General features: G+C 38.0%; 1 long non-coding RNA gene across 2 annotated transcripts in view; it reads left to right on the top strand.

Moving 5' to 3' along the window:
• The window catches only part of LOC138924304 (uncharacterized), a 75,317-nt gene extending 49,984 nt beyond the window's left edge, over positions 1-25,333 (top strand). The window contains exons 4-10 of one of the 2 annotated variants that reach the window (XR_011439266.1): positions 8,786-8,912; positions 9,664-9,857; positions 13,279-13,362; positions 17,616-17,700; positions 19,042-19,077; positions 24,449-24,584; positions 25,040-25,333. This is a non-coding gene — a long non-coding RNA (uncharacterized lncRNA). Of the gene's footprint in view, positions 1-8,785; positions 8,913-9,663; positions 9,858-13,278; positions 13,363-17,615; positions 17,701-19,041; positions 19,078-24,448; positions 24,585-25,039 lie in introns of those variants that run through there. The other variant, XR_011439265.1, reaches the window with a different exon arrangement.
• The last annotated feature ends 877 nt before the right edge of the window (positions 25,334-26,210 follow it).

Here is a 26,210-nt window from a genome sequence, read left to right as displayed (position 1 = left end):
AGTGGCCAAAAGATCTCTGCAATTTATTTAAAAATAATTTTGCATGTGCGTTCATGTTAAAAGGAAATATTGTAAACTAGTAAATGTTATGAAAAATTTGTCAAAATCTTGAAAAATAGATAAATTCTTAGAAAATATGATTTATTAAAACCAATCCAAAAAGAAACATAAAATCTTCACGGTCCTAGAATCACTCATGAAATTGAATCTGTAAATATTTTGTCATAAAGAAACCTGGTCAAAATTATATCCCTGATAAGTTATATCAAATTTAAAAGTTACTCTGAACTCTTGAAAGAAAAAAATCCCTCTCATGAACATGGTTCAAAAATAAATCAAAATGGAGAAACTAGTAAATAGAATCTAGTGACATATACACGAAGTAAAATATATGCCTAGGTTGGGTTTCTTTAAGAATTCAAGGTTGATTTAACAAGTGAAAACTAATTAACGTAATTCTATATGTTAAGAGAAAATTGTTAATATCATTTTTAAAATTTGAACCATCTAGTCATGATTTAAAAAGAAACTATCAACAATTCAGAAATAGAGGAAACTTTCTTAATCAGATGAAAGCTATTTCATATTTAATAAAAAATATTTTAAGAGCCTACTCTGACATTAAGAATAAAAGCTCACTATTACCACTGATATTCAGCATCATGCTGGAGGTGCTAGCCTGTGCACTGAGATGAATGAGAACCATGAAAGACACAAGGGTTGCATGGAGCATCTGGTAGTGCTAGAATGCAAGGAAATGTTCCAAATGTAAAAAGATGGGGGCTTGTCAAAGAGAGATAAATGCCCATCTGAAATAAAAGAAAGAGCACAGTTGAATTACAGCCCAAAGTATACAATAAATATACATGAATCTACATCACTATAAATACATGATAAAATAAATAAGCAAATGAATGAAGGAGAAGGGATAAATCTTTTCAGAACCGTTTCAGATAATGAAAATAGCTACTGTCTCCTCCAGGAAGTAGACCTTAATGCCCATCACCATCCTCTACCTTGAGTGTGGACTGAACTTAGAGATTCGTGTCCAAAGAATTAGTATTCAAGAGGGAGAAAGATAACTTTACAGAGAAGAAACCTAGAAAACACTACCTTAACCAAACACCAAGGTCAACATCACCAGTGGTAGTTCATGTTAATATCATGTACTCTTGACATGATGTGATGTGGGGGGAACTTAACCTCTGTGGAATTCTTTCCAAAAACTCATAACCCCAACTGAAGAAACATTATGATCAAGCGTAATGTGATACCCTAGATTATTTCTAGGAACAGAAAAAGAACTGATGCAAAAACTGGTGGAATCTGAATAAATTCTGCATGTTAGTCAATAGCAGTGAACTATTGGTTTCTTAGTTTTTTGTCTTTTGTTTTTGTTTTTGTTTTTTTTTGGTGAAGAAGATTGATCCTGAGCTAATATCTGTTGCCAATCTTCCTCTTTTTGCTTGAGGAAGATTGTACCTGAGCTAACATATGCACAAACTTTCCACTATTCTATATGTGAGACACTGCCATAGCATGGCTTGGTGAGTGTTGTGTAGGTACACGCCTGGGTTCCAAACCCATGAATCTCAGGCCACTGAAACAGAGCACACCAACTTTACTACTACGCAACCAGGTGGCCCCAGTTTCTTAGTTTTGACAAATGCACCAGGGTTATGAAAGATGGTAACTTAAGGGAAAACTGGATAGGAAATCTCTGCATTATGTTTGCAGCTTTTCTCTAAATCTAAAATTATTCCAAAATTAAAATGTTTATTATATATAAGGGTTGGAAAGAAGTATTGATGAAGCTCTTATTATTGCCAGAAAATGTGATTGCACATATAAAAAACCCAAAAGACTCTACAGATAACAAATTTAACAAGATTGCCAAAAGCAAAGTCAATATAGAAAATTCAATTATATTTCTTTTCATTAGCAATAATTATAAAATCAATTTTTAAAAAGATTACATTTAAAAAACAATATAGAAAAAATCAGTTATCAAGAAATCAATAAGAACAAATGTGCAAAACCTCCTCACTTAAAATTGTAAAACATAAAGTGTGTGTGTATGTGGAGCAGGAGACAATGACTCAATTTTGTAAAGAAATCAGTTCTTCCCTAATTGATATGTTGATTTAATTCAATCACAATAAACTGCCTGTATGTTTGCTTGCTAATTTTGTAAAAACGTGTAAGCTGATTTTAAAATTTATATGGAAATTCAAAGGGTCGTGACTAAACAAGTCAATACTGAATATGTTAAACAGGATTGTGTGGTATGGACAAAAGTATAGACAAAGAGACCAACTGAACCTAAAAGAAGTATAAAAATAGTCACACACACATTTGATTGGGACAAAGGTGGCACTGCAGAGCAATGAAGAAAGAACTGTCACTTTTTGTTTTTGTTGAGGTATAATTGACATACAACATTGTATTAGTTTCAGGTGTATAATGTAATGATTGATATTTTTTGTATATTGAGAAATCATTACCACAATAAACCTAACATCCATAACCATACATAGCTACAGATTTATTTTTCTTGTGATGAGAACTATGATTTACTCTCTTAGCAACTTTCAAATATGAAATGCAACATTATTAACTATAGTCACCCTGTTGTACATTATATCCCCATAACTTACTTACTTTATAATTGGAAGTTTGTACCTTTTGACTCTCTTAACCCGTTTTGCCCAACCCTGCACCGGCTTCTGGCAACCACCAATCAGTTCTCTATATCTGTGAGGTTGTTTTTTTTTTTTTTATATTCCACATTCAAGTGAGATCATACGGTATCTATCTTTCTCTGTCTGACTTATTTCACTCAGCATAATGCCCTCAAGGTCCATCCATGTTGATGCAAATGGCAAGATTCCATTCTTCTTTATGGCTGAATAATATTCCGTTGTATGTATACTGCATTTTCTTTATCCATTTGTCCATCAATGGGCACTTAGGTTGTTTCTGTTTTTGACTGTTGTAAATAATGCTGCAAGGAACATGCAGGTGCATATATCTTTTTGAGTTAATGTTCTCATTTTCTTTGGATAAATATCCATAAGTGGAGTTGCTGGATCATACGGTAGTTGTTTTTAATTTTTTGAGGAACATACATACTGTTTTCCATAGTGGCTGCTCCAATTTACATTTCCCACTAACAGTGCACAGAGGTTCCCTTTTCTCCACATCCTCACCAACACTTGTTATTTCTTGTCCTTTTGATAACAGCCATTCTGTGAGGTGATATCTCATTGTGGTTTTGATTTGCATTTCCCTGATGATTAGTGATGTTGAGCATCTTTGCCTGTGTCTGTTGACCATCTGGATATCTTCTTTAGAACATATCTATTCAGATATGCCCATTTTTTAATCAAATTGTGTTTTTGCTATTGAGTTGCTTGAGTTCTTTATATATTTTGGATATTAACTTCTTATAATATGTGTAATTTGCAAATATTTTCTCCCATTCTGTGGGTTCACATTTTATTTTGTTGATGATTTTCTTTTCTGTGAAGAAGGTTTTTAGTTTGATGTAGTCCCACTTGTTTTGTTTTGTTTTTTCTGCTTTTGTTGCCTTTGCTTTTGGAGTCAGAGCCAAACAGTGAATCACCAAGATGATGTCAAGGAGCTTACTGCCTGTGTTTTCTTACTAGAAGTTTTATCTTTTCAGTTCTTACATTCAAGTCTTTCATCCATTTTGACTTAATTTTTGTATATGGTGTAAGAGGGTTACCCAGTTTCATTCTTTTTCATGTGGTTGTCCAGTTTTCCCAACACTGCTTATTGAAGAGACTGTCTTTTCTCTGTTGTATATTCATGGCTACTTTGTCATAAATTAATCCACCATTTATGCATGGATTTATTTCTGGGCATTCTATTCTGTTCCATTGATTTATGTGTCTATTTTTATGCCAGTACTATACTGTTTTAATTACTATGAACTTTGTAACATAGTTTGAAATCAGAGAGCTTGATGTGTTGAGCTTTGTTCTCCTTTCTCAAAATTGCTTTGGCTATTTGGGGCCTTCTGTCGTTCCATACAAGTTTTAGGATTGTTTGTTCTATTTCTGTGAAAAGTGCTATTGGAATTTTGACAGGGGTTGCATTGAATCTGTAGATTGTTTTGTGTAGCATGGACATTTTAACAATATTCATTCTTCCAACCCATGAGCACTGAATGTCTTTTCATTTATTTGTGTCCTCTGTAATTTCTTTCATCAATGTCTTATAGTTTTCAGTGTACAGATCTTTCACCTCCTTAGTTAAATTTATTCCTAGGTATTTTATTATTTTGAGCCAATTATAAATGGGATTGTTTTCTTAATCGCTCTTTCTGATACTTTGTTATTAGTGTATAGAAATGCAGAAAGAGCAGTTGTTTTAATAATAGTGATAAGTCAATTAAAGTATCATGTGGAAAAAATAAAACTTGACCCTTATTAGACTCCTTATATACACACACACAAAACAATGTGCACATTGATTTTAAATCCAAATGTGAAAGGTAAACAGTAAACATTTTAGAATATATTCTTATTGAGCACATTAACGTTATTGCATTAGGAAAAGATTTATTAAATACTATACAAAAAGCTTCAAACATTAAAACAGATCGATAAATCAGACTACATTAAATTTGTGAACATATCTGGCTTGATCTATAACATTAAAATAATGAAATTATAAGTCACAGAGTGGGAAAGAATATTTCAATGACACAACAGATAAAGGCTCCCAATCTAGATTATATAATGTGCTCTACACATAAATAAGAAACTCTCAATTGAAAGATTTGGGAAAACATTTGAACCAGCACTTCACAAAAGGGCATTATTCAAATGATCAATGTTTATATAAAAATTGACCAACATCATTAGTCACCAGGGAAATGCAAATTGAAACCATCAAGAGACAACACTACAGTTTAGCGCACATCCTTAGGAGTACCAAACACAAAATAGTTACCCTAGACATGCATGTATTTTACAAAGATTCCCCAGCAGAGGGCAGTAGAGGGTTTTATTCTGACAAGATCAATGCGTTATGAACATATTTCAAAAGATAGAAGTAACTTGTATTGAGGAGGGAGTGACTATTTCTAATTATCATGGAGGTGTCTTATGGGCTGGTGATTGCCTTGTGTCGAGTCACTTCTTTTTGCTTTTCTTTTTTCGTATTCCTTTAAAATAATTTATTCTTTTTTAAAATGACGTATGCATTGCCAGAAAAATCCACTTTTTAATAATCAAGTTGTTCTAACTAAGTTTCTCAAATTTAATTTTACATTGCTATTTCATTTTTCACAATGCCATGGTCTTATGTCTTAGAGTCTGGAAAAATTGAAGTTGCTATCGGTGGACACACATATGTGGCACATGCACGGAACACGAAAAAAATAATTTTCAAATGTTATTTATATAGTCAACCTTTCTAAATGAATTATTTATGTATACTTAAGATAAAAATGTGCTGTTTATGGCTGTTTTTAGTTTTTCTAGATAATTACTATTGGTTGATATTACTCTACTTTGTTTCTTCAGAATAAGATGAGAATAGTATTTTTAAAATTCCTCTAAAAAGAGAGAAAAAAAAGACGTTTTTCAATAAGAAAAAGCCAGAGAGCCTGCCATGCTTTGAAACTCCATCAAAGTAAAACAAGTTCTCTTTCTTGAAAGAACTTTGACAGTATATATCACAACTTCCAAAAGTTTTCACCCATTTCAGTCTCTCCTTTACTTGTTTTTCCAGAGAGCCTACTGCTTTCAGATGTCACTGCCCAGCCAGGAGCCAACATGAGAGAGATTTGAAGTTCATGTATCTTCTGCAGTGTATGCACTTAATTAATATTTACTAAATTCAGGGCAGCTCTAAGTCTCCCAGGGATAAAGCCAAAGAACATAGGCTTTAGGGTCAGGCAAATTAAGGTTCTAATTTTGACCATGTTTATGAGGGTGGACTAAGTTAACCATCTCCATTGTCCTCATGGTGAGGGTCATGATCCTCATTGATGAAACACAATGAATAAAACCTGCAGGATTGGGAGAATATAATGGATATGATTGGAAATGCATATAAATCATGAAAATGTCGAGTGCAGTGTCTAGTACCTCAGCCATAGCTAGAGAGACTGAAATGTGTGATGGTAAAGAGGGCAGACTGGAGCCAGGGCCAAGCTCTCCCGATGATAGCTGTGTGAGATCTATTAGTCCCTACAGCTCTGGGTGCCTCACTTTCTCTCTGTAGAATAGTTGGTCAGGAGTTAATGGTTACAATGTGTAAAAAGTGGTCATTGATGCTGCCACCTAATATATGTGATCCTGCCTCCAGGCATAGTACACTCCCCTTGAAATTAGGCATGGCCTTTTGATTGTGCTTTGGCCCATGACACCTGGTCTTGTGTCACTTACAAGTGAACGCTTTAAGAAATAGTATGTAGTTTGACAAGTTCTTCTGCTCCCTCTGCCAGGCAGAAAAAATGATGTGGGGCCCAGTCCCTGGCCAACCCAAAATGGACGCACAGTGTGAGTGAAAAATAAGCCTTTGTCATTTTAAGCCACTGAAAATTGTGATGACATCTTCTTATTGCAGCATAGCCTACTCTGTCTTAACTGAAGCAGCATATTCAGTGTCTGCCCCAGTGCCTGGGATATAATCAGTGCTCCGTGTATGTCTATTATTATTATTATTATTACTATTGCTGTCATCATTGATATTGATATTTGTATTTAAAACAGCTCCAGCTCGGCCTAGCTATATCTAGGCTGGTATTGAACTTTACTGTTTTAAGATCTCAAGATTGTGGTGGAAGAAAGGGTTTAATATTTGGCATAAGAAAAACACAAAGACTCTCCTTCAAACACCTATTGACTGACTGTGTAAACATCTAGAAGTGACTCATCTCTGAGCATTTATTTTATAATCTGTAAAATGGGGGAGGATGAAGACTGACAAGGTTGGGTCTAAAGCATTGAGTGCAGTGCCTGGAGGGGGTCAGCACCTAACAACTCCCGCTGCCCTTTCTTTCCTCCAGCCTGTGATTTCTACTTTTGCAGCACCAACCCCAGCTCCTCCTGCCTTCACATCTTATGCCCCTCACCAGTTATGCAGATATCTCTTTCTCCTAGTCATTGGCTGCTGCATGAGGAGACAGAGGAGAGATTACTAAATTGTCGATTTTGCTATTGGCAACTTGAAGAACAATTGTGCCCAGTGGGAAACTGTTGCCAAATTATTCCGTGGATCTAGTTAGCGCCATTGGCCCTAGTCCACAGAGGTAGCTATGAAACAAATGGAAAATTAGAACATTTGTGATTTTAAAATAACCAAATGCATTCAGTGTGTTTGTCTGTATGTAGTGAAACTGCATTTTAGCCTGTATTTTCAGACGTAGCTATGCTAATGGTCATTTTTCCACCGTCTTGGCTTTGTTCTGGGTAGATCTGATCGATGATGCTCTGGTCATAGGAACGTGGACAGGTCATGACTTAGACTTCTCTGCTCATAGCCGAACATTAAGTGTAACTGTGTTCCAACATTCTAGTGAAAGTAGCTTTTGAAATAACTGAAAGAAAAACTACTTAAAAATGTAAAATTTTAATCATTTCTGGAGAATACCAAACCCAAGCAGATATACCAGTTGATCTTGACCATAACTCCTCAATTTAATAGTAATCTTCATAGTGAACTATAATATAATGTGAGGTGGGCCTCACAAGCTTTTTCATCAGGTTCCATATGGGAAACTTAATTGATCTGATCAAATTTGTTCACAAAGCTTTAAGGTGTGGAACAAGACACGGGGCCTTCCTTTCCTCCTGGGCTCTGAGTCCTCACCACCAAAGGGCAACTTGCCCTTTCAGAGGACCAACCTGGAGGAAATAGATCGTAATTCACGTTCAAGGTTTAAAAAAAACCGTTAATGCTTTTCGTTAAAGATTTTAGGAATGTAGAGGATGTGGTGGTAGACATCTTAATGAATATTCTTCTTTTCCTTCTTCCCCTCTCTCCTCCATTTAGTTTCCTCTCTCTAGTTGCCATGGTTCACATAGGTTGGCATATACATGTTACATTGCAAGAAAGGTGTTGAAAACTTGATGTGGTAAAAATGAGAAAAAGACATCACCACCTTTCCATGCTAATTAGTGTGAAAACACGATATACTTTGCAGCTTTTGTTGTGTGATTATATATGTGGGTCAATGTCAGGCATGTTTGTGTGAGCTGGTCATTTGAACTGGGAATGATAACTTGCAGAGCCGATCAGTGACATGGTGTGAAAAAATAAAGTTCAGGAAGCTACACTGGTATTTATAATCAACCAAGTAGATTGCCCAGAAAACTAATCAATTTGGCAATATGTGTAAAATGTGCCTTGATTCAGCAAATCAATTTGTAAGAATCTCTTCTAAATAAATAAGAATGTATACAGATAGTTAGATATAAATATGATTTTTATAGTTTCTTTAGGAAAATCAAATCATGGTGTCCCCAAACTGAATCACTGCATTTATTAAAATGACACTGGAGGGATTTATTCATTCTTATTAATGTGGAAAATCCATTTAAGTCTCAAGCAGGTTGTAGAGTAGCATGGGTGTCAGTATTCCACTTTTGAGACAATGCAGGTGGAGAGAGAGAGCCATATTCCAAAGTACATATTCCTGGATATGCGTAATTTGATGATTTTGTGAGTGTGTGTGTGTGTGTGTGTGAGGAAGATTGGCTCTGAGCTAACATCTGTTGCCAATTTTCCTCTTTTTTGCTTGAGGAAGACTGTTGCTGAGCTAACATCTGTGCCAATCTTCCTCTGCTTTATATGGGATGCCGCTACAGCATGGCTTCACGAGTGGTGCTAAGCCAGCGCCCAGGATCTGAACCTGCAAATTTCAGGATGTCAAAGTGAGTGCGCAAAATCAAACACCTTGCCACTGGGCCAGCCCTATAATTTGATGATTTTTATTTTCTTCTTACTGTTTACCTGTATCTCAAAATTATTCTGCACTTGACATGAGTTGTATAATCAAAATGTCTTTTTTAAGTGTAATGTGCAAAACCAGTATTGATTGCCTTCCTTTCTTGGATTAACTTTGCTTACAACTTTATTGTAAGGATTAAGATAAAACCGTTTAGTCTTATTTTGCACTTGGCTCACTCTGTGGTAGTTTAGGACCAGTGAGTTGCAAGAGGGTGGAGTGCACATCTCACTGTAGCATTAACCCTACAAGTGGACTGTTTACTGGCCTGAAATGGGTACTTTGATTCAGAAGTAAAGAAAAGTCATCCCCTTTTCTAACTTTGCACTCCCTAAGAATGGGGCACATCTTTCTTCATCACTGGGCTCCTATCCTCCTTCCCACCTGCACATAAGCCAGTGGCTCCCTCATAGCATTCACTCAACACAAAACTGTTCAGCTGATCCAAATCCCCTTACAGGTGAGGACACAGGACCATAAAGACTATGTGGCTTGCTCATGATCACATAGCAGCTGCCCCCTGCTCCACTCAAACATAGTGGGTGTCCTGGGCTGCCAGAGGAGCCTGCTGGAGAAGAAGGCGACTCTGCACACCTTTCTGAAGAGAATCTTTCCTTTCATCACACACACATATGAACAACAAGAACAAATGATTGTAGTTTTTCTTTGGGACTCAGGAAGATGCAACTCTCCCAGCAGAAAGGACAAAGAAGACTCAACGGAACCAGGAGACTCTAAGATGGCCTTTATTGTTTCACAGAGAGCGAACGCCAGACTGTTCTCCAGTAGCTTGCATAGAGGAACAGCTCTGTGGACTGTCTGTTTAACGTGAGCCAAGAACTTTGTGGTTGATGCCCTGGACGCTGATCAGGTATCTTACTCTAGAGTTGGAGACACACAGATAGTGTGCCACAGGGCTAGGATGTGAGCTTTAATGTCACTTTCATGGGCATTTCTTCCATGGGAGTGTAAGGATTCGAGCCAACCAGAGACTGGCCCTGTCTTGATTCTCATGGGAGATTGTGTCCAAGTTCACATTATCTTCTTCTTTCCAATTACTAGAGAGTTCTTCCATTTTCTCCATGCTTTTTTACATGTTTCTTCCCAAGAATATAACTTGTTCAGGTCTGAAAATCTTTAAAACTTGATCCTTTTCAGCTTTTTCTCCCTGTTGACATAAATGTGGCTTTGTGTTTGTCAGTGGCTGAGACACAAATCTCATTTTGTACTCCTCATCTTTGGAGATGCTCTGCCAGTCAGTCACCTGTCCCTAAGAGAAAGATAAAAATGGATCCTTGTGTTCTCTCCCAGTAGACTGTCTTTGAGACGAAGAAGGTTGAGTCATAGAATATTGGTAAGTAACTACTGTAACAGTAACCTTCAGAGGCCAGAATTCAAGTCCTGTCCTGTGCACTTACACAGGCTCCAGAATTGGGCCATCGATTACAGATAGCAGCGACTAGAGAGGTCAGGATGAGGAGAGCATTCAAGGATCTAGGAATCTGCAAGAGGAGATACATGAAGCTTAGTTCCATGTTGGTGATCAAATCAAAGATTCCATGCAGCTGCATAGCTGATGTGGTCTGTGAGCTGGGCCTCAAAAGATACTGCTTTTTAAACAGAGGAGGAAGACATTTCAGGGAGAAATAACAAGATTTACAAAGGCACAAAAAGCAAGAGAATGTCATTCCAAAGTATGTGGGCACATAGAAACATTTTGAAGGAGATTTGACATTGGTGCATGGCCTACAACACCTTCTTAGGGGGCTCTGGCCTCAGGCCACAGCATCAGCATAGTGCCTTGCACATAACTGCTGCACAATGTTGATAAGGCAGATAAAATGTATATGCTCCCAGACATAAGTCAAGGGTATTTTTTACAAAATTATCCCATCACCTTATATTCAGGTCATTCCAAAGCCTTCTCACTTGGGAAGCACTCTCATATATTTTGAACAACAGAGTGCTGTCTGGGGAAGGTATATTAGTCAAAAATAACTTGAATAGTGATCATTTTGCATGCTTCTAAAAGCCACTTAACAGAACAACAAAAACAACAAAAAATGGTGCAAGAGGTAGGAGACAAGGATACAAAAATATGTAACCCTGATTTAGTCATTATTCCCGGAAATGTGACCTGATAATTACAAGTGCTCAAATTATTGTAAATAAATACTTGAAGACCACTGTGTTCACTGTCATGATCATCCAACATCATGAGCAGCACCTGTGCACGAGGTCAGTGAGATGCCAAAGAGGACTGAGGAGGCCCTGACACCATCTTGGAGGATTCGGTGATTAACACCCAAGGGCTCCAGACAGGATGTGTGTCATGCAGCCCTTCTGAGCCCAAGGACCCCAGCTCTGCTGCTCTCCCTACCAAGGGCCTTCCACTGCGGAGTAGAGGAACAGTAATGCGTGATGGGCACATAGGCCCTGGTCTGACTAGAGCTCCTGCTGCATTTTCTCTTAATTTATGAGGGAGGCTATGATTGAAACTTGGTCTTCCTTAAGACATCAGCCCTTCTGGAGTTTGGCTTACTTCTGTTTCTATAAAACCCCCTTTATCATCAATCAGGGCAGAGCAATAGGCATCCTCTAATTTCCACTGGTAATTTGCGTTTCTGGGGCCCTCTGGACTCATCATACTCATTTATTGAGATACCTGGAAAATGACTCTGCTGAGACCTTTCAGTAGAGACTTTTACAAGGAGGCCTACATTTTCCTCAAAAATCTCCCGGTCTACTTGCTGAAATAAGATGCAAGTATATAAAAAATCATACTACAATAAAGGAGGTAAACAGCAATTCAAGTCAATAATGCAAAAAGTGTCACAGTTCAGAGTACTGCCAATTGTGGTCACATTAATGACTAGTTAACAGAGTTCTGTGGACAATGAGCTGAGCCTGCTCAGCAGAAAGAGCTGTGCTGGGAGAGGAAACTATGTAAGAAAGACACTTCCACCAGGCGAAACTGCAGCCTCGGGGCACCAGGGATATAGGTATGGACATTGCTCTCAGACCGAGTGTGCCCACCTCAGCAACTTCCCAGAGGACAGTCTTCTCATGCTGGTGGCAGAGACAGCCTCTGATGGCCTGCCTGCCCACATTTAAATGAAATTTCTTTGAGTTCTAAGAGTGAATGATTGTTATGTCTTAGATTTGCATTATTATGGCTGATTTGGGGTTCCTTTCAGCTAACCCTCTAAGTGTGAAACTCAGGGTTTCTAACATTATAGACCTACAAACTAACCCTGTGCATGAGCAGAATGAACAGAGAACTCTGTTTCAGGAGTCTGTGCAGCTTTTTGGTTGTCTTGCAATGTTTGGGAACAAGATCTTATACTGTGCATGGTCTGTGCACATGATAACTCCTACAATGAGGGAAAAGGCACTTTGTTCTCGGAAAGTCAAGGCTATCTTGATCTGATCACAGTGTTCACATGCTGTATCTTCTAATGTTAATTTCTGCTATTCTGTTAGCTTAGCATCATTGTCATCAATTTAGTTTGCTGCATGGGGTGTGGTTTTTCATATTGTGAGAAGTGAGCCATTTTTGCATTGATGATGCTTAGAATAACAATTTTCCAGTAAGTAGAATTTTTGGGTATGACAAAACAGTTCAAACAAATCTTATCAAAACTCCTTGACCTAATTTGAGTGCCACTACATGGAACAGTAGGGTGCAAACAGTGCCACATGTACCAGGCCATGGAGGTTGCAACAATGAATAAAATTCAATTTCTATTTCTAAGGACCTCTGAAAAATCAGCATTAAAACCAAATCACTATAATTTAAAAGGCAATCTTTGAGAATATAGGGAGAGAAGAGATTAGGTTATTCTCCAAAGGCTGTATGAAAGGATTAAATTTGTACTAGAGAAAAAAGTCCAAAATGAGAGAAAAGGCAAGTCAAAAAGAAGTGGGTTTAGTACAAAGGAGTCCCAAGAAAAACAGATGGATATTCTGCCAAAATTTATATTGAGGATATTGAGGTCAGGGTACCTCCTCTGGTACAATCTGTCCTGGGAGTTATATGGAGAAAATGGAGAAGCAAGGATCACATATGAGTAGTGTTCATCTTACTTTATAGTAATTAATTTAAGATGTTTTTATGTTAAAACACATATGGCTAATTCTGGAATAGTATGCAAAATATACATACATTTTTTTTTGAAACTGTACTCAGTGTTTCTCCACATTCTAGATGATGAAGTCAGCTAACAGCTTGATGTTTCACTTTCCTGAACAGTAAAATGGGGGTAATAATATCTAATCTGCTTACTCCACAGGGTTGTGGTGAAGACACAATGAATATGCATGGAAGACACATAATATGCATGGAAGTGCTTTATACATTGCCAGATCCTATGCAGGTAATTGATGCTGTGAAGACAGCATAATTATATCCAATTAATTTTGTATTACAAGTCATTCCAAATAGCCAGAAATTTAATTTTTGTATTTCTGTAAATTATATTTTATCAGAACAGCATAGGGACTCCCAGAAACATAGATATGTTATAAATAAAATCTTTATATGTGAAAAAAACAATCTTCCTCCTTCTCCCTGCTCCATGCCTTCCTGTTTACCTCTGACCTTCAATCAAAAACAAGCTGGGTTTCTGGTTGGATCCCACTGGATGGTAATGAACAGGAAATGCACTTCAACTCCTTGCCTGCCCTTTCCATAAGGTTCTTTTGAAGATATGGCCATTAGAAAAGGTACAGGTTAAATAGTCTGTTAGGGATCATCCTTGCATCCCAGTTATTGTTGTGCTTTTGTCTTAGAGATGATGTCCTTTACACTGGCTAATCCCCACTTTTTCTTCCTGCACAAGGCAGCCAGTACAAGAAACAAAGAGCTCTCAGTCCAGACAGGTAGATTCTCACTACGTTTTAGGGCTTTGCTATAAGACAACTGGTGGAGTATTCTGAGATTCTTCAAAAGCTGATAGCTATCTCATTGTTCCAACCTTTGGTAGTATTGTTTATATGAGAAAAATATGTTTCAAAGTAGAATCTCAGGATGGCTAAGGATCTTAAAATTCTTCCAGAGCTAACACATAGCTGTTCTATGAAGACTTTTAATACTATCCCTCACAAGAGCTTCTTTAGTTTCAGTCAAATCCTTTTGTGACAGGAAGTTTATTATCTCTCATGATATAAGTGTTCAATAAATATTTGATGTATACATCTTTTTTTAAAAAAGTTAAACTTCCGCTGGAACCACATCACACATAAATAGACTAAGACTTGAATTCTGAACCTAAATACGGTGACTGCCCGCTAAAATAAAAAATATAAGTAGGACCTAGAAGCCCCTAATGTAACAGACAAAATGTAAAGAACATGATAAAACATCACTCACCAACCAAAACCAAGAAATACACAAGTTGAATGAGAAAAGAAAATATGCTAACTGACACCAGTAAGGATTTTAAATGCATCTCATAAGTATGCTTTAAAAATAAATTACAGATTCCCTTGTAACAAATTAAAATTACAAAATCTTAGCAGAGAAATAGAAGTTAGAAAAAGTGGAAATTATAAAACTGAAAAACAAAAAGAAACAGAAAACTTGCTGGATGGGCTAAATAGTAGAATGGAGATGACAGAGAATAGAATCGGTGATGGAGCAATAAAATTCACTCAATATGAACAACAGAGAGTAAAATTCTCTCTGAAAAGACTGAAAAATGTTTAACAGAGCCTCATGAACTCATGGTAAATACAAAAGATCCAATATCTATGTAATCAGATTCCCAAAGGGAGAGGAGAGAGATAAAGTGGGGCAAAAAAAAAAAAAAAAAGAGAGAAAATAATGGCTGAAAAATTCCCAAATTTTGCAAAAGGCACAAGCCTATAAATCCAAGAAGCTTAATGAAATCCAAATAAGATAAATTCAAAGAAATCCACATGATGACATATCATAATTAAAATTTTGAAAAATAAGAAAAAATAAAAAATTTTGAAAGCAGTCAGAGAGAAATGATGCATTATCTTTGGTAAAACACAAATTTTATTGATTGATTGATTGATTGATTGATTGAGGAAGATTAGCCCTAAGCTAACATCCACCACAGATCTTCCTGATTTTTGATGAGGAAGACTGGCCCTGAGCTAGCGTCTACATCCATCTTCCTCTACTTTATATGTGGGACACTTGCTACAACATGGCTTGATAAGCAGTGCATGTGTCCACGCCCTGAGATGCCAAAGCTAAGTGTGCAAACTTAACCACTGCACCACTGAGCAAGCCCCAAATTTAAATAGCAGCAGATTTCTTGTATGAAATGAAGGAAGTAGCACAATAGTTTTCAAGCCATGATAAAAAAGTACTATCAACCCTGTTGTCCATATTTGGCAAAACTATTGTTCTGAATTAAAGGAGAAGTAAATGCATCCTCAGTAAAGGAAAAGGAAAGAGTTTGTTACTAACAGAAACCCCCTTAAAGCTTGCCTCAGAATCTTCTTCAAATAGAAAGGAAATGATAAAAGAAGAAATTTTAAGAATATCGCAAAGGGAGAAAAAAACAACAAAAAGGACAGAAATATGGGTATATACAAGCGACTATGCATTTCCTCATGAGTTTTATAAATTGTATTTGATGACTGAAAAATAAACTATAATATCATCTGATACTCAAGAAATGATATTTAAAAGTGGGAATGCAAAAGGACTTAAATGGAAGAGAAGTTTCTAATCTCCCCAGGAAGACTTCCATGGTAAAATGTTGATACCATAGGCTGTAATAAGTCTCATACCCACATCGTAATACTCAGAGTAAACATTAAGGAATTTATCAAGTGTATACAAAGAGATACATTCAAGCACACTATAAATAAATCATGATGAAATACTGACAAGAGCTGAAATAACTCAAGGGAGGCAAGAAGAGAGAAACAGAGGAATAGGAAACAGAGAAAAAAAAAAGAGAAACAAAGAATAAAATGGAAAACTTAAGAACTAACATATCAATAATTACCTTAAATGTAAATTTTCTAATTAGCCAACCAAATGACAGAAATTGGAGTGACATCAACAAAAATGGTGGAATAAGGACTACTGAAAACTCTCTCCTCCATGAAAACAAAGAGAAAACTGGTGAAACCTGTCAGAGACAACTTTTTCACAACTCTTGAAGTTTACCGAAGGCTGACACCAATCTAAGGAGTGTTTATTCAAGAAAAACATATGAATATCAGTAAGAAGAGTGAGCTCTGCAATGTTTTAACTTATACTATTTCCATTCTGCCCGCATCTAGCTTTGTGATAGCCTTGAAAATGAATCACCCCCAATCACAATGACAAATGACAGCATGGCCGCACCAGAGGGGATCAAAAGTAATTGGAGCTCATTCAAATCCCCATACCCAGAGAATGTGTCATTATGTGACTTGTCTGGTGATTCCCTGCAAGATCACAACCACAAGGAGACTGTTGTGTTTTGGTTTTTTTTTTGACTTGACCTGGAGCTCACCAAGTGTGAAAAGCATTTTCATCAGGGGAGTTTGTCAAAAACAATAGAGGTCATAGTTTAACTTTCTGAAATCTGAGGCAGAGGATAACAGTTGGGGTGAACAATAGGCAAAGCTTCACCCAACCAAGCTCTTTGTTCCTAAAACCTCTGTCTACTCTCTCTAACCTAAGAGGGCAGCTGTCTTCCCTCTAGCTGGAGGAGGTCCTCAGAACTGCTAAAGCGACAAAATGTCAAAAAGGGAACGAATTTCACCATGAGGGTGAGGTTACTGTGGTTTCACCCTGTTGGTTTGTCAGTTTATTTTAACTAAACAATAGCATCTGTTGAAGAAAATAACCTCAAATATTTAATTACATTTACTTTAATTTTTTTAAGAGGATTTTTTTTTTGAGGAAGTTTGGCCATGAGCTAACATTCGCCACCAATCCTCCTATTTTTGCTGAGGAAGATTGGCCCTGAGATAACATCCATGTCCATCTTTCTCTACTTTATCTGTGGGACACCTGCCACAGCATGGCTTAATAAGCGGTGCGTAGGTCCATGCCTGGGATCCCAACTGGTGAACCCAGGCCACAGAAGCAGAGCGCATGAACTTAACTGCTACACCACCAGCTGGCCCCTAAAAGGATTTTTAGCTTAAGGGTTAACTTGGACAGAGGCGCCTCCACCTCCAACCTCTTTCCTTCGGTCAATAAGGAGCTTAACTCTAGTCACCATGGGATCTTGCTTGCTTTTTTTCAGTCAGTACATTCTCCTATTACAGTGTATTTGGTACTTAGAAAATCCTCCAAGTGGCATTCCTTTAAAATCCTATAATAGTCTTAGTTTTCTTGTCTCTATAGTGACAGTCAACAATCCATCAAAGGCACAAGATTTGCCAAAAATGTGAGAACAGAATCATAAAAATCAAGTGGTGTTTGGTTAGTTGGTGTTAAAAGGCCTGTGACTGAGAGAAAAATGAGAAAGAGCTTCTGACATTCTAAACGGATTTTTTTAAGTCAAATTTAAAGTCTGTGTCTATGACTAGTGTGAGAGCTCTTTCTTTTTTTTCCCTTTTGAATTTGGTTAATTTACTAAGAGTTGATTGAGCAGATTTAGAAGCTCACAAAGTCTTGCTCTTCCCTTCCTATCTTTTCTGGATTGAGTGAAAGAGTCCAGAGGTTTGTAAAGGATGAAGAAAATTGCTGCTGACTCTACAACCCATTTCAGCCAAATTGCGAGGCCCGAAGGGTGAGCCAAGTTCCTACCTGGGATCATCAATCATTGCATTTTAGAAAGGGAAGGGTGGAGCACGCTCATCTAAGAAAATGTGGACACTCAGCCTCACATTTACTGCAATTCTTGAAAAATAGTTATTTCCTTGCTCAAGTTCCATCTGGTGTTCAGCAGTCTGGAAAGTGTGCTGCGATGCTATTCTCTAAGGTCACACGTAGAACTTTCAAGGTTTTCTCTCTCCTTTCTCTCTGAGAGCTTTTCCTCTCTCGTGACATAAACCTCACCTCTCTCTGCAGATGACCCTCAAATCAATTTTTATGCTTCATACTGGTATCTCCTAAGCCAATTCAGTGACCTTATTTGAACTTTCTGCTTGCAGAAGGTTCTGCATGAGAACAATATTCAGTTCTGCATACAAATGGGAAGTCTGCTTATATTTCCATAGTGAAAGTCTATGCAGCCTCCCAGGACAACCGCTTCATAATTTTACTCCGGTAGATAACGAAAATGAGGCTATGGTGGTGTTTACTATGACAACCCAGCATCTACCAAGCTCAGCAGAGGGCCAGTGACTCATCCCAGCTGCTTCTTCTGTTTAGGCCCCAGGGATCCACCTGACTTGTCATGGAAGTGCTGGCACATTGGGTCCCTGTTGATAATTTTCAAATTATTTCCCAGCTCAGAGTTGGATCTCAAAGGTAATTTTCACTAAATTATAAAACAGCTTCTCTGACATGTCCCTGTAAACTGCAGTTTCTGCTGCTCATATGAAGGACATTCTGATGACCTGTCTTTCTGCATCTGTGCAGGTGCTGAGCCTGCAGCTGAGGAGAAGAGCAGGCCTTTTGCGAATGCCTGCCATCAAGTTTCATTCCTTCTTGTACCAAGTGTTGATTGAGCACTTACTTGATGGCAGGCATTGGAAGAGGCATTGCAGGTACAGGGGCCTACAGCCAGGCTCATTCTCTCTGTCTTCAGTCTACCTGCATGAACAGAACATTCAACAAAAAATTCCATAAATCGTTAATAATTACACTTGTGATAAGCACCAGAAAAGAGAAGTATGTGTTGTCATAAAATATGCAACCAGGTCCTTTCCTGGACTGAGCTGGAGGAGGATGTCCAGAAAGGCTGTCTCAAGGAAATGACATTTTAGATGACACCGAGAGATAGTAGACCTGAGCCAGCTAGAGATCATAGGCCCTTCCCACTTGGCCCTGGAGTGGGGCAACCTGTAATGTGCTGGGAAATGGAGACTGAATTGGCAGGAACAGAGGCCAGGAGGAGTGGGCGGGTAGCTATGCAGGCCACAGGTGAGGCTTTGGTGTAGGCACTAATGGTTTTGTTTTTTTCCAGTCCTGGTGACGTTGAGAACAGCAGATGATTGGAAAGGTAAGAGGGAAGCTTTGGGGAAAGGGAAGAGGGTGTACATATGGGCTGAGTGAGAAGCACAGCTGCAAAGACCGGGTGCAGATTGCCTGGGCCTGCGGTGGGTGAGAGGAGGGAAGCGTGGTGTAGCTGAGCCCTGGGGTCAGGAGTACACAGCACTGGGCAGATAAGAAGGGGAAAGGTCCACAGGAAAAAGGTTTCCCAAAGAGGCCAGTGAGGTAGGTTGGAAGGTAGGCTGAAGAGTGAGGATTGAGGTTTCCCAAATTCTACAGGCCAGGGTCTCCCCGTGTCTTATCCTCAACTTTTTGAAATATATATATATATATATATATATATATATATATATACATATATATATACACACACACATATATATATATGTATATACATATATATATATATATAACTGAAGTAAAATGTACATTTACACACAAAACTCAAATACAACATAAAGGAATGTAGTGAAAACAAAAGTCTGCCCCACTTATACCCAACTTCTGGGACACCTGCTCAGACAGCTACTATTTCCTGCTTCTGATTTAGACACTTTCTATTAGTCCTCACCTATTCTCTCCCTCATTTACTCTCAATTTTTCATAGTTACATTATGGTTTTGTTTCTCCTGTCCATTATCTTTATAAATTTTTATAAGTTATATGAGACTATTTTTCCTGTTGCACCGATCTGATGCTGTCTCTTGCCTCCCTTTTACCCAAGAGGAGGAAATAGTCATCCTTGCACTTCCCTCCCACCTCTAGCTTCTGCTGCTGTATGTGACTTTCACGTTTATGACTCTTTACCACTTACACTCCTGTTCATTAATCCTGAGTCTGTATTTGCTCTAGTGTTGAATGAAAATTAAGTAGCAGTTTTCACAATAATAGGATGATCTTAATGACTGTCATTGCAAACATGAGTAGTGCAGTTGGAGGGAGAGAGAAGGAACTAGGTTCCTGAATTGATAAATCTGGGAAGTATATTCCAAAATTCAGGGTCAAGTGAAGTCAAAAGATTTTGTAACCTATCCACTGCTCTAAATCAGAGATTAGCAAAGATTTTCTGTAAAGGACCAAATAATAAACATTTGGGCTGATGAGCCCATAGGTCTCTGTCAGAGCAACTACCCTCTGCCGTTGCAAAGTGTGGAAGGAACCATAAAAACTACAGAATAAAATGGGCATGGCTGCATCCAACAAAACTGTAAAGAAAAACAGGTCACAGCCTTCCCGTGGTCTAAAGGAGTGGTACTCAAACTTTAATGAGTACCAGAATCTCCTGGAGGGTTTGCTAAAGCCAGACAGCTGAGCATCACCCGCAGATTTTCTGATTCAGCAGGTCTAGGGTATATCTGAGGATATGGATTTCTAACAAGGTCCCAAGCGGTAATGATTGATGACACTGACCGATGCCACATGCTTGTAGCTTTGCATTAGAGAATAACCCTCTTGTACATATTCATGATTTTCCTGGAGTTCCTAATGATCTTTTTTTTTTTTTTTGACATTTGGCAGTTGACTGCAACTTATCCATCCAAAATTTTCCGTTATCATCATGCTTTTTATTTCATGGATCTGCTTTCTTCTTAAAATGTTTCTCCCCAGCACTCCCAACCTTGCACTTGGTAGACTGGTTGCTTTCTAAGCCTGCTGCCCAGCAGTCATCTGAGTCTGTCCTTTATTGCCTCCAGGATAAGGCTACTCTCCCTCAAGTTCTGTGCTTTCTTTTATCCTCAATTTATGTTGGTTTTACTGCAGTATACCATCAAAGATTAATTTTTTCACAGAAGATACATGATAGGTAAACATTCTGAGATCTAGGATGCCTAAAAGTGTGTTTACTTTGGTATCATACTCAATAGGAATTTTTGACCAGTTATACCATTAAAGATGAAAATAATTTTCCCCCTGGATTTTGAAGTTGCTGTTTTATTGTATTCTAGCATCTGATGCTACTAAACCCGATTCCAGTTTGATTATTTATTTACAGAAGCTCTGCTTCCTTTCCTCTCTTTTCTAAAACATCTAGGGATGGATGCTTCTTTATGTCCGCTGTGGAACTGCCCGTGTCTTCTTAAGTCTAGAAGCACTCATCTACCTCACCCACGCTCTGGGAAAGGTTCTCCTAATAAGATATTCTTTGACACCTTCCTTTTCACCTTTTATTTTGTTTTCTCTTTCTGGAAATCCTTGGACTTCCTGGACTCAAATTCTGTTATTAAGCTTTTTTTCTCATATGTCTCTTCACTTTTTCTTTTTGATCTACAATGCTGAGTGTTTTCCTTAATTGTTTTTTGGACATAATAACTTTTTTATTCTAACAATTATATTTCTAATACCTAAGAACACTTTCTTGTCTGATTTCTCCTTTTCATTGCCATACACCTTTATTTTATGGGTGCAATATTGTCCTCATTCTCTCTGAGGACGCAGTTTTGGATTTTTTTAAGTATATTTCATAAATTTTTAACGTCTTCCTCCTGATCAGCTTTTCTATGATTTATTGTGGCCCTTCTCTTATAGGTAGTTAGGTTTATTTAACATAGTGTCTATTCCCTTTACCCATAGGTTTATTCCTCCACACCTGGATGATAGACACAAGTCCACTGCAAACATGAGGTTGGCTTTATTTGTAAGAGTCACAGCCACACATGGAGCCCTAACATTCCCCGCTGCAGTCTACTCAGTGACAATTATACTGACTGCCAGTGTCAGTACGTGCTAAGTACAACAGCCATCTGAGAGTTGCCTGCTGAATGGATATGGCATCAAGGCTGTAGGCTAGGGAACTTAGGATGGAAATGTTCCCTGAAAGGCTTAGTTCTCCCACCATTCGTGTTACCATAACACTCTGATTCATGTGATACACTGTGATGACATGTGGCCCTCACTTTACATATATAGATATAATGTGGCACACAATCCACTGTACTTTTACGATTATGTAAAATTTTCATTTCAATTAAAATGCGAAGTGGAAAGCTTGTGTAGAGTGCACAAGAGTTTTTATTCTGTGCTCCCAGGTGTGAAGGGATCACAGTTTCTGCACAAACTTTTGGATTGGTTCACCTGGAGCATGACTCAAGAGAAGCATTTCCAAACAGATATCTCAAGATGGGCAAGATACTTGCTCCCCCTTGTCAAAGAGAAACAGCATCAGACCCTTGTTAAAGGCAGAAAGACAGGTTTTATTCAGATTACTGCAGTAGGGGCGAGATACTCCAGTATAAACTGAGCTCGATACCAATCAAGACCTAAAGGTGACTGAAGTTTTTAAAGAGAGAACAGAGAGGGATAAAGAAAGAGCTATGAGGAAGCAAAAAGGGGGTACAAAAAAAGGGACTGGGGGGCTCTGGGAAACTGGAAATTACAGAAGAGGATTAAGTAGATAATTACTGAAAATGGTTCAGTAATGTGGATTGGGAAAATATACATGTTGCAGTTAGATAGGATTGCGTTCTCTTGAACAAAAGCTCAGCAAGGAGGCTGTGGTCACCATTAGTGACACGGCCCAGTGTGGATAGAAGCCAGACTAAGGTTTGTTCAAATCTCTTAACACAGTGTTGGAGCAAGTCCTTTGTGCTGTGTGGGAGTTCACATTTCACACCCCCACCAAAGAGTTTTACAAACAAAAACATTTGGAAAAATCTCTAATCTTTCTTCACCTTTAGAGACATAAGGCTATAAGAGGTTCTGCATAAAAGAAATTTTGTTTTGTTTAATTCATCATTTCTCAAATGTTCTTGGTTTCCTACATAAAACCTATTTATATCCAATAAAGCTAATATTCTGTGAATTTTATTGCTATTATTTGTCATAAGTCAGAAAAAGAAGCCTAAGAGACTCAAAGTTCATATTCCGAAAAGTCAAGCATGAAGACAGGTCCAAGCAGAATCAGGTGTTGGCACATAGATTTACCTAGAAACTTGGACAAACTACCAAGTGGGATCTAGATCCAGGAGAAGAGTCCAACATTGGCCTGGAAGCCAAAGTATAGCTATTGGTGCAAATTGGACAGAGTACCCTTGCTGGACAATCAGAAATGTCAGATGTGGAGCACCAGACTGGCAATGAGCACTGCCCCTAGGCCCACTGCATGGACAACACAAGGAACATGGACCTCCAAGGACTGAGGAAGGACATAAGATCCATGCTGGATCTTATGGGATGAATTATGTCCCATCCAAGTTCATGTTGAAGTCCTAACCCCTAGTACCTCAGAATGTCACTGTATTTGGATATAGGGTTTTTAAAGAGGTAATTGAGGCTAAATTAGGTCATTAAGGTGTACCCTACTTCAATATGACTGATGACTATATAAGAAGAAGAGATTAAGTCACATACACACATAGAGAGAAGACGAAGTGAAGATACAGGGAGCAGATGGGTAGCTATAAGCCAAGGAGAGAATTTTCAGAAGAAATCAAACTGCTTACACCTGATCTTGGACTTCTAGCCTCCAGAACTTTGAGAAGATAAATTTCTGCTCTTTAAGCCACACAGTCTATGGTGCTTTGTTTTGATAGCCTAGCAAACTAATATTCTGTGGGAGCAGAACAGGTGAGGAAGCCAGATGGGATTAAAAAGACTATCCAGTAGCCAAAGAAAACAGGCATGGTAGATGAGCTGTGATTATAGCCCATGACAATCAACTTAAATATAACTCTAACCCAACTGGCCAAGGGACTTACCCAGATCACCAAGGCAAAGTTTGGGCAGGTTCTGGACATTCCAGTAGAACTGAAAGACAGGGAAAGACAGTGGACAGGACCAGGTCTCCCAACATACAGGCAAGAATCAGAGGCTTAAAGCCACAGGAAGTTCTTCAAGACTCATGCTGGAGCTGGAGCGAATCTCAAGCTATGAATCTAAGTGAGAAAAGGTGAGAACTTAAGAAACTCATCAGAAAGTTATCCTGACAGGGCCTGGAACATATGATACCCATGACATGAGTAGATCCTGATTATTTTAGGTAATTTAAGTCTATAATCAATAAACTTACCTCCACGTCCCTCAAAGAATTTAGACATTATGACAAATAAATTACTGCCACTGGTCTCAGGGGGCCCAAATTCAAACTCAAGTTTTAAAGCATGAAAAAAAGAAGATTGAATATAAATTTTAGTGTTTTCAACAGAGAGTTAGCATTACAGGCCCATTGCAAAATGTTGTCTATGGAAATCCAATTTAAATATATTTCTCATCATGCCAATAAAGAAGTAACAGAAAACATTGTGAGAATGGATTGGGTTTTTTGAAATTGTGTTATCTCTTGGTGAAGGACTGATTACTCTTGTTGAGCATGGTCAGGTCTTAGTGCTTCTTCAACTCTTCCTGTTGCCTGCTTTTCATTTTCTTGTCATTATTTCTTCTTCCAGAATATAAAGAAGTAAAGAACATAGATGGAAAAAGGTCTGTTTTGTGAACTTTTCATCACACCTGAAGCAAGCATAAGTAGGCATAAAGCAAGACACCCCAGAGTTTTGCAAGTCTAATTAATTTCCTGTTTATAAAGTGAGTATACAAAGTTATGCTAGGGGAAGAGGCTGGCTCCTGGCATGAACAAGACACAATTGCATTCCAATTGATACTATTGATTCAACTGAAGGAATAATGTGTCACTTAGAAGGAAAGAGACCAATGTGCATAATAGGAAAACATAATAATCAGAGGCACAATTTGAAAGTCATTAAAGGAAACGTATTAATGGGATTCCTTCCAGCACTGTGCACCAAGGACGTATACAGTGATTTAGTGAACTTATACACCTAAATGTCTAACTAGTTCTCTTTGCTGTGATTTGGTATTTACCATAAAACTTTCAGATTATCATTTGAATTCCCTTAAGTCAATATGAATGTGCAGTTCTGTGATAATTACTGCTTTTTGTATTATAAAATCAATAATTATTTTGCTTTGTGTGTTGGTTTACTGTCTGTTTGTTATTGTGGATTCGCTTTAATGATGAGACTGAGCCTCTGTTAGAGCATGGAGAAAATCAAGCTTTGGTGTGACAAAGGAGGTGGCAGTCCCTGACATGCTGTGGCACAACTCAGAGAATCTGGAAAGAGTACCCATGGGGGGCAGCACTCAGGCTTCCCTCTGGTAGCATCCTTTCACCTGACCTGGACCTGCAATCCACAACAACAAGTTATGGGAGAAAAAAAATGATGTCTTGGCAGGTGACTTGGGGAATTTATGTGGTTTCTAATTCTGTTTATTCCTTGACTCTGTTTAGTAAGTAAAATTGAGTTGACCATAAACTTTGTTGTTGGAAGTTTCCTGGGAAAAGATGATGTTGGCTGTGTTTACGGATGGTATAAAACAATGTAATTATTGCTTGTTTTACAAAATGATTATCTTCTTAGGCAAGTATCTTAGCTGAGTAGTATTGCCAAGTGTACCTTTTATTTCTCATGCCAAAATCTTTCAGGTGGTTTTAATGAAGAACAACTAAAGAAAGTGGAACAACAGATTTGCCATTTCTTGATGAAATAGTATTTTTTTCAAAAAGTACTTCAGAAACACCAATATTCCCTGAAATTATCATGTTGTTCAAACTTTCTATAAATCTATTTGCATTTGAAAATACATATATAATTATTGTTATCATAAAGGATACAACTCAGGAAAAGCCAAATGCAAGAGATGCATAGGGCAAGATATGGGGGCAAATTTGGCCTAGAGCTTCCATGCCCTCTCTGGGTATGTTATCTCCCAGATCATCAATGCGTTCACCAACTCAGAAGCTCCCAAAATCTAATTGATCAAGAATTTTTATTGAAGCTTCATTGTTTTAAGCTTCGCCGAATAAATAATTGCCCATTGGAATTGAACTCAATCTCAGTCCCTCTCTTCTCCCTGTAGGTCAAAGGATGGGGCTTATAATTCTACCCTTCTAATTAAGTTGTTGGTTCCTCTGTCAATCAGTCTCCATCTTGAAGCTACCACTACCTCACACCCCATTCCCACTCCCACCAAGAGTCACTTCATTAGTGTAAACTCAGGTCTCATGGATGGTTGGAAGAGGCTCATCATGAATAGCAAAGTACACTCTTATCATTCAGGAAATTCCAAGAATTTTAGGAGCTCTGTGCCAGGAACTGGGGACAAATATAAACTACATATATTTTTGGTTAT

The sequence above is a fragment of the Equus caballus genome, chromosome 1 (genome assembly GCF_041296265.1).
Source record: "Equus caballus isolate H_3958 breed thoroughbred chromosome 1, TB-T2T, whole genome shotgun sequence".
Classification (NCBI taxonomy): Eukaryota; Metazoa; Chordata; class Mammalia; order Perissodactyla; family Equidae; genus Equus; species Equus caballus.
Note: the sequence above shows the minus strand (reverse complement) of the source record. Positions and strands in the feature narration are given on the sequence as shown.